The sequence below is a fragment of the Muscardinus avellanarius genome (assembly GCF_963383645.1).
Source record: "Muscardinus avellanarius genome assembly, chromosome: 4".
Taxonomy (NCBI): Eukaryota; Metazoa; Chordata; class Mammalia; order Rodentia; family Gliridae; genus Muscardinus; species Muscardinus avellanarius.
The window spans coordinates 18,286,603-18,295,781 of record NC_137789.1 but is presented as its reverse complement, the minus strand read 5'-3'; positions in this window follow the sequence as shown (position 1 = coordinate 18,295,781).

Here is a 9,179-nt window from a genome sequence, read left to right as displayed (position 1 = left end):
TCTCCACCTGAATAATTAAAAGGTAGAAGAGTGGGCAAAAATTGGCATGGTTGATGTGGTAACCTCCATTCCTAGGGAAACTTGCCAAAGTCCCCAGGGCTTTGGATAAGGAAGTAGGGAGTGTCTTCTTGTGTTTTCAATTCCAGTGAGCAGGCTAGCACAGGCCATGGAGTTTCAGACAGAGCTGGAGGTCAGAGGGTCTGCTATTTCAACTCTTCATAACACCTAGTGCGTTGTCCAATTACCCAGAAGCATTGTGCAATATTGGCAAGTAGGAAGTAGCCAGTAATTTGCGATCCCACCTGGGAGATGTGTGCATCATTCCTATGGTCCTCTCCAGAATTTTTTTCGACACACATACCCAAAGGGGAACTTTCTCTGGTTGTGGCTCTCAACATAGAACATGATACAATGGTGGGGAAGAGGTAAACGCGAGTGAACTTGCCAGTCTTCTGTGGATGCTCCTAAGCACGGTTGTCTAAGAAGAGCATAGTAAGGACGTCCAAAGCATCACTAGCTCGTATTTCCTGATTATTTCATTCCAACACGGCGTTATTGACCACGTCCTACAAACCTACTACTATATTTGCTGCTCATGGAGTGTATTTGGAGAGACACAGAGATCCCGTCTTTGTCAGGCCTCACATCGGTCTTCCTTTCTGCCTGAAAATTACCCTCTCTCCCAGTTAGAGCAGCTCACGAATTAGGTAACAATGATGAAAAGAATACAAGGGAGAAGGGAAAGAGAATGTTCAGAAGGGACCATTAAAACGTGAACTACCCCTAGAAGGAATGACTCAGTTCTGCTATTAGTTGGTCAGATATTGGAGACAAACTGGTCTGCTGCAGAGATATGCTCCGGGTTGTCTGAGGACCTTTGGAAAGCATTTCCTTCCCTGTGGTGCATCACACAGGGTGCCCAGATGGTCTGTTTTAGGCTAAACAGACCTTTCCCACTTGGCAGTTCCTACAAACTCTCTTCACGTGCTCGCTCCCGGGCCCTGTTCCTCTGTGCTATCTCCAGATCTCAGTTCTTCTTTGGCTCAGCCAGGTTATTTGTGCTTGCTGTCTTCTTATCTCTTCTACTATCACTCTCCAGGAGGAAAATTTTTGGACTTAACTCTGTTGACTTCTAGGTTCCTTCCTCCTCCTTTCCTGGCCGGTACCCAACTTCTCCCAAGTCAGGGTGGCTTTATGCCAAGGGCCACTTCTCTCTGAACGAGGGGAGGCAGTTCAAAGGAGGACTAGTGACTGTCCATAGAGAGGAAAGTTTCTCTGTGGGCAAGGAGAGAGCAGAGACCTCACATGGGGAGGGAGCCATAGTTGCTTCATCTAATTTGCTTAACAAACCGTGACTCATATTCCATAATGGTCACTTACAAAGTCTGTATTAGGGTCCAGGATTCTCCATTTCCAGATTTTAGAAAAGAAAGAAAAGCAGTCCTAGGTTCAATCAAGCGCTGCTACTTATCAGGAGCCTTTGACCATTTTTTATTCTGTGTACTGTTGTGTTCTTGTGATGATCTTGGGTGGTAGGTCTCATCAAACTACAGTTTAGTATTAGTAGGTTTCAAATATTGTACAGTATATACTTAAACCAATATTTTTTCATCACCTAAAATTCAAGCTTGAGTATAGTATATTTTCTTTCTTTCTTTCTTTCTTTCCTTCTTTTATTTATTTTTATTTTTTGTGGTTCTGGGGATGGAGCCCAGGGGCATTCTACCTCTAAGTTAAACCCCAGCCCTATTTTTAATTCTTTATTTTGAAACAGGGTCTCACTGAGTTGCAAAGGGCCTCACTAAGTAGCTGAAGCTGTCTGTGAACCGCGATCCTCTTGTCTCAGTCTCCCAAATGCTGGGATTACAAGTGTGCACCACCATGCCCAGCAATGGTCTTTATTTTTATATCGTAAACTTTTCAGCTTTCTAGTCAACTTACATTATAGATGAAGTTACGTGACTTGCTCAGGGTCTTTGGTAAAGGTGCTTCCCTGTCTCTACCATTCAAATGGTCCACAGAGAGTAAGAGGAAAGAGAAAAGAAAAAGAGATAGAAAGAAAGTGAATGTATATGTTCTGGCCGTTCACTGTCCGCCATCTCAGTGGGCAGTTTGCCTTTGTCAGGAGCTCTCTGGAAGCACTTAAATTCAGTAGAGAGGACAGTGATGATCAGATCCTTTGTCTGAACCTCGACTAGAATTTTGACCTTTCTGGAAGGGACAAGGCAAAACGAGGAGCCAAGAGCCCTTGGCACCCACAGCCATGAGCGCGCGTCCTGGCCTTGGTACCAACCTGAGCTGTGAACTAGGCCACCTCTGTGCATTTTTCAAAAATGAGATTTAGTTTCTTTATTGAAAGGTCGAGACTGGGACTACTGACCTCCTGCCTTCATGAGCCCCTGTCCTGCAGCGTGTGCGGCATCTGGTACCCGGGAGACCTGGGGTCAGATCCCGGTTCTCCTGTGGCCAGCTGCACCACCTGGGGCAAGATGCCTAGTCTATCTGCACCTTTGTTTCCTCATCTATAAAATGGAGATAATGACAGAGCAAAATAGACTGAGGGCTGTGTGGTTTCGAGGCAAGGTGCGCTAATTAGTTCTTTCATGCAGACAAGCACTTATAGACAACCTAGCCAACCCCCTCCCGCAGACAGCTCCATGCAGGGGTTGTGATGAATGCCTGGCTCTGTTCTAGGAGATACTGGAGATACCAAGGGAGCAGAAATCCTGCCCTGTGCCCTGAGGACAGCGGTTTCATAGGAGGAAAATAGTTGGAGCCAGGTGAAACACGCGGCAACAGAAAGTCAAGGGTGTGATGATTCAACATAAATTCAGGGATGTGGCCTAGGAGGCACATACAGCAGCAATCACGACTGGTGCTTTTCTACCCAGCACAGTTGACCAGGCGCATGCGCAGACATCGAGGATGTGGCTGAGAGGGCAGAGGGACCAGGGGGTGGTCACAGGATGCTTCGGGGAGGGGGAGGATGTTCTTGAAGAAGTAATAGGTTTGGATTGGAAGATGGCTCTTCTGGTGGGTCAAATCCAAAGGGCAGGGGAGCTGGTGATGCCCTGCAGGCAGTGGAGGAGCTGAAGGGGAGCTAGAAGAAGAATGAGGCTGGGGCCTCTGCACTTGCCGCCCTCCCTACCTGCTCTTTCCCTCATGTCCTGTGGTGGGCCTCTTCATGCACAGCACTTAGCTCAGCCATCATTCATCAAGCGGGCCTTCCCGGAGTTCTGAGGCTGCAGGCATCCACCTGCCTCTGTGCCCATCGGCCTGTTCTATTTCATTGCACATGTGTGTTTTGAAAGGATCCTATCTTATTTATAACGTTTTATTGTTTATTTGGTCTCCCTTAAAACAATGAAAGCCCTATGTGAATAAGAGCACTGTGCCCAGAGTAGGCACTCAGCAGCTGGTGGTAAACCTATGAGCAGGCAGATAGAAGGTTAGCCCAAGGAATTTGGATTTCAGAGAAAATTAAGAGACCGTCAAGAAAACCTGTGCAGGAGAACGTTGTATATTTCAGAAAGACTTCTGGCTGCACAAGTTCATGAGTGATCCCTTTCTCTCCCCTGATTTGAATTGAATCTGGGCAGAGGGGTGACTGTGGGGTCCCTGGATGAAGGCAAGCCTGGCTTTCAGAGCCTCCTCAACTGGGCTGTATAAGGATAAAGCTTAGCACATATAAGTCTCTGGGGGAGATTTACAAATGTGCAATTCCTAGGCTGTACCCCAGTCGAAGTATAACAAAATCAGAACCTCTGGGGTGGGGCCCAGGCACCACATTCTGTGTAGTCAAGAGCTGGAACTGCTGTGCTCAGGCTCACACTTGCCTCCTGAACATAGTTCGAGAGAGGTGGTTAGGAGGGGAGGCCATTTCATATCTGTGGTATGAGTCACTGGCTTCTCTTCCAGTAAGAGAGGAAGTGGAAACCAATAAACTGTCTTCTCATTTCTTATGGGGAGACCCTGCTCAAAGGAGAATGCGGCCAGCTGAGTTCTCCGGTGTGTGTGATTCTACATTTCCTAAGTTGTTTGGACTCAGCTGTGCTGAGGTGGAGCCTCTCTAGCCAAGCCTTACATGCCATCCTGACAAACACATTGGTTGGGGGCCACTTGGGGGCAGCCCCAAGCTGATCCTAGTGATTGATTGGCTCAGGCCCCGTCTCCACATCACCCAGCTTGTATTTATCATGTCTTCTTCAGTGTTGTAGACTCGGTGTGGTTTATGTGGTTGTGTTATTTACATGCCACATGGAAAATGCCAGTGGATCTCACATGCCTGCCCTCCCCCTGGCCCGAGTTGGGGGCTCCATAGAAGGCAGGCAACCTGAGGGCCCCCTCTCGGAAAAGGGACTGTTAAATCTCCTTTACTCTTCTTGGAATCTGCATTTGAAACCTGTAGGCTGCATGTCACCTGCCCCCCTTCTCTGCATGCCAGTATTGATGGCAATCTCTGTAAGCTGCATGTGCAAGGTGACCTCTGATGACACTGAACATCTGGGCAGCTCCTATAGATCTGTTTCCAATTGGTCTCATTGGAATAGAGTTAGTAGAGCAGGAGCAGAGCGACTTAGCGTTCCTGTCTGGGGTCTCCATGCCAAGCCGAGCGAGGGCCCAGTCAGTAATGCAGATGTTGGATGTTCTTGAGCCATTCAAGATCCACTTTGCTCATCAGCCAAGTTTCTTTCTGCTCTCCTCCGTAACGTTTGTTTCAGAATGTGATTTTCATGAATCATACCCGTGTGCCTTGTTTGGGGAAACATGAGTAACTACTATAAACATGTCATTGAATCTCCCTGCTCCTTGGATATGCTGAGATTTATTGTGCTCCCGGTGGCTAATCAATTAATTATTCCTTCACTTAAAAACATGTTGGATGAGTCATTTGTAAACAAACCTACCATGTCTCAGTCACTGTTCTGGGCGCCAGGGATACAGTGAAGGACGCAGACAATAGATGAGCTGGACAAATCAGCCAGTTGTTGGAGATGATAGGATTGGAGAAGGCAGCTGTGACAGAGAGAGGGGGTTGGGAGGAATGGCCGTTTCATAGCTAGCTGTTAGAGAAGGTGAGGAGGTTAGAATAATGTGTACACCAGGGCTCGGGAGCTTAGTAAGCTTTAATCTTTGGTCACATGGAGCTGTCCATCGACTTGGAGATATGGATAAGAAGAATGACCAGGAATGAATGATACAGCACTGCTATGGTGGAATTGTATGGCAAGGGGCACACAGAGGGGCTGGCCAGCTGCATAGGAGTAGGGAGGGAAGGCTTGCTTTCTGGAATCTTGTTTGAGCTGCCACTGGAAGGGTAGTCAAGAGGTAAAGTTGGCTGGACGAAGGAGGGAAGGGGGGAATGTGCCAGCCACATTGCGCTGAGCACCTATTATGTTCTAGGTGCTGGGGACGACAGTGGTAAAGAATAAAGAAACAGGTCCCTGGCTTGCTAGAACATACTTTCTAACAGTGGGGTGGGAAGACAATAAGTAAACAAGGAAGAGGTTTGGGATGGTGAGCACGCTGTGAAGACGCCACAGATGTCATGATAAAGGGAGAGTGTGGGTATGTTCTGAAGGCAGGGGTGAGGATTGGGCCGGGCAGGGTGGCCAGCTGAGCCATGGAAGAGGTGATATGCGTGTTGAGATTGGACTGGGAGGCTGCCCAGCAACAGGGAAATCTGTGCAGAAGGAAAGACAAGCGCTGATGTCCTGAAGCAGGAATAAGTCTGAAAGTCCAGGATGGCAGGTTCCCGGTGAGTGAGGGGGAGAGTGGACATTCCAGAAAGAACCAGAGAGAAAGCACCTGGGGATGCAGGGGGCCTAGTTGTGAAGCTGTGGTGGGGGTCCAGGCTAGAAAGGATGGATGTGGTCTGTGTGCTTGCTGGGTGATTAGTATGTAGCTGATGAAACATGGGAGCTAAGATATTTGGAGGAACAGAGCTAATAGCCCCTCTGATCCATGATCCTTGAGGACCGAGGGGTGGGAGGAGTCACAGATGACTCCTAAGCCTTTGGCTCGGGCACTGGACAGATGGGGGTGGTTACTGAGACAGGAGAGACAAGGAAAGAAACTGGTTTTGTGGGAGAAATGCAGATTCTTGCACTGGATGTTTTTAATATGGGGTGCTAATTGGGTGTCCCAGTAGAGAGGAAGCAGGTCTCAGAAAGGCATGTCAACCCCTTCCTGGGAGGCCAGGTGCCTGGGGATGGCAGAGGAGAGAGCTGTGGATGAGAAGGCAGTGTTGGCCACGGGATGGGGAAGAGCTTGGAGGAAGGCAGTGATTGGAGGTTGGAGACCAACCTCGTCTGTTGTGTGGAACAGGACACTAACTGAATCCATCTGGGAATTGCACACCTTAGAGTTCCTGCCTCCTGCAATGTACGGGCTTATGATCCTATTTTAGAGGTGGCCACTTAGCACCCAGGATGGGGTGACTCAGTTAGTCAACAATATAGGTGCTTATACGGGTTGAGTTTGACATGACTGAGGCCATCTTGAGTCATATCCATCATGACTGCCCTAGAGTAACCCTAGCTGGTTTTTTCTGCATAGCTTCCCAGCAAAGTATAAATAGATAAAACCCTGAGAGTCATATGTGGAGCTCTGCAGCTGGACCCTGGCTCCAAGGACCTGCCTGACTTTTTGATATGATCTTAAGATAAAACAGGTCCATTCTAGCCAGAATGAAGTCATTTTTGTCCTAATCCATAAATATGCTCCTCTTTCTGACTCAAACTGCAGGGATCCAACTGGTCTTTCTACCACCCAGGACCATGTTTTTGTCAGTGAGTCCCCCGCACCCCATACCCTTGATTACACTGTGTATGATCCTGGATCTGTCTGTCTGTCTGTCTGTCTTTCTTCAGTCTCTGGGCACCTTGGGGCCAGTTATCATACTCCAGGACCAGGTTGTTTCAGGACACTGGTGTGAAGCAAATTCTTGGCATGGGTTTATCTATGTGCCAAGGGCTTCCAATATTTCACTTAATCTGCACAAAGAACCTCCAAGGTAGGTAGAGAGGCTATTCCTAGGGACAAAAATCAAATGCAGTTGTTCTTGCTGTTGTTTTTGGTAAGCTCAAAATGACACTGGAGAAGTGGCTTGTAGGGACATCTGTTGGTAGCTCACTTACCCTGGAGGGGGCTTTGCTCTCATCTCTGAAGGCTCTTTTGCTTTGGATCCTTAAGTAGGGGAACTTCTGGAACGTTATCAACCTCATTTCACAGATGAGGAAGCTGAGTCTCAGAGGGGCAAGGCCGCTGCCCAAGCAGACAGTCTGAGCAGAGCAGCCAGGAGACTCCTGGGTCCTTCTCATTCCTCACTCACCGGCCCTCACTCACTCGCCTGGAGAAGAACCAGGTATGTGGGCAGGGCATGGCAGTGCTGTGCAGGTGTTTGGCCAGAAGAGAAGCCTCTATGATGATCATAGGCAGATGAGTGTTTCAGAAGGAAAAAAAGAAAAAAAAGGTGTGTACAGTAGAAACCCTCCTGGCTGACACATGGGAGGAATAATTTATATTTAAGCTTAAAGTTGAAAATTATTAAAATATGACATCCACAATTTAATTTAATTTTTCATGTGAAATATTCAAACATACATTGATTTACTGAGAGCTGTTGTTGAGACATGAGCTATGGATTGGACCATTCATTGTTACTGTTTATTCATTTTAAAAAGTGCAACCCAAGGGCTGGGGCTATAGCTCAGTGGAAGAGTGCTTGCCTAACTTGCATGAGGCCCTGGGTTCAGTTTCTTGTAGCACAGATAAACAACAACAACGACGACGACGACAAATGCAGCCAAGCTTTATCTAGTCTTTTCAAAGCATTCAGTTTGGCTTTTATAGAAACAGCCCCCCCCCCCCGGCACTTATAGTTGTTTAGCTTACTTAATATTTCATTAAATTATTTAGCTACAGATATAAACAGGTCTGGGCACAATACAGCCTGCTGTTGCAAAGTTCATGACCCATCAGAAGAGAAGGGGTTGATGTACCGTTCCCAGCAGCTGCCCACCTCCAGAGCATCCACCACCAAGCTCTGCAGGGGGGACAGAGCATACTGGCTAATCCTGCATCTAGGTGAAGTGAGACTCAGTTAGGAGAGCTCCTGCTGATTGAAACACAGGTGTTCAGTACACGTTTGCATGTGCCATGCACTCACGGTGAATGGAATACTTTTGCAGAAATGATTTTTAAGACATGTTTCTGGCTCAACCTTTCCCCCAAACTGGTTTTAATTTGAACTGCTTTGGTAGGGTTTTAAAAACAACAACTTTGATTTTGTTTCTAGGGTAGTAAAAAAAAAATAATTCTTGGATGGGTTCAGAGTTCAGGCAATTGTGTTGTCCACTTTGGTCTGTGAGTCATCTTAGCCTGGTCAACATCACTTACAGGAAGAAATGATCCCAAACCAGTGCTTTATTTTTCCTCCTCCTCCTATCCTCCTCCTCCCTCCTCCTCCTCCTCCTCCTCCTCCTCCTCCTCCTCCTCCTCCTCCCCTTCCCCTTCCCCTTCCCCTTCCCCTTCCCCTTCCCCTTCTCCTTTCCCCTTCCCCTTCCCCTTCCCCTTCCCCTTCCCCTTCCCCTTCCCCTTCCCCTTGAGATGTCCTGATTCTAACAATCCTCAAGTGTCACTTACTGGGGACCAAGGATCACTAACAGGCAGAGACTGATGCTGAAGGCCACTGTCTACTGACACTGACGATGGTCAGCACACTACTGAGTAGGCGCCTGTGGAGATCAATACCTCTTCTCACTCACAGGGTCAGGGAAGGGCCGGGTGTGGTGGTGCACACTCGTAATCCCACCATTTGGAAGGCCGAGACAGGAGGATCACAGACAGCCTCAGCTACTTAGTGAGGCCCTTTTTAAAATAAAGAATAAAAAATAGGGCTGGGAGCGTAGCTTAGAGGTAGAATGCTCCTGGATTCCATCCCCAGTGTTGCAAAAAAGAAAAACAAAACAAAACAAAACAAAACAAAAAAACCCAAACCAAAATAAACTCAGGGAACAGATGCCCCTCCCGCGATGGGCCTGTTTGCTGGAAGAAGCCCAAGCTATCTCCAAAGCTGTCTCCAGGGACCAGCCCGGCTCTAGCTTCCTTGGTTTCCCCAATTTGTTTGCTTGTTCTTGGGTGGCCTTTCTTTTCCTCCCCTGTCAAGCAGGAGGTAC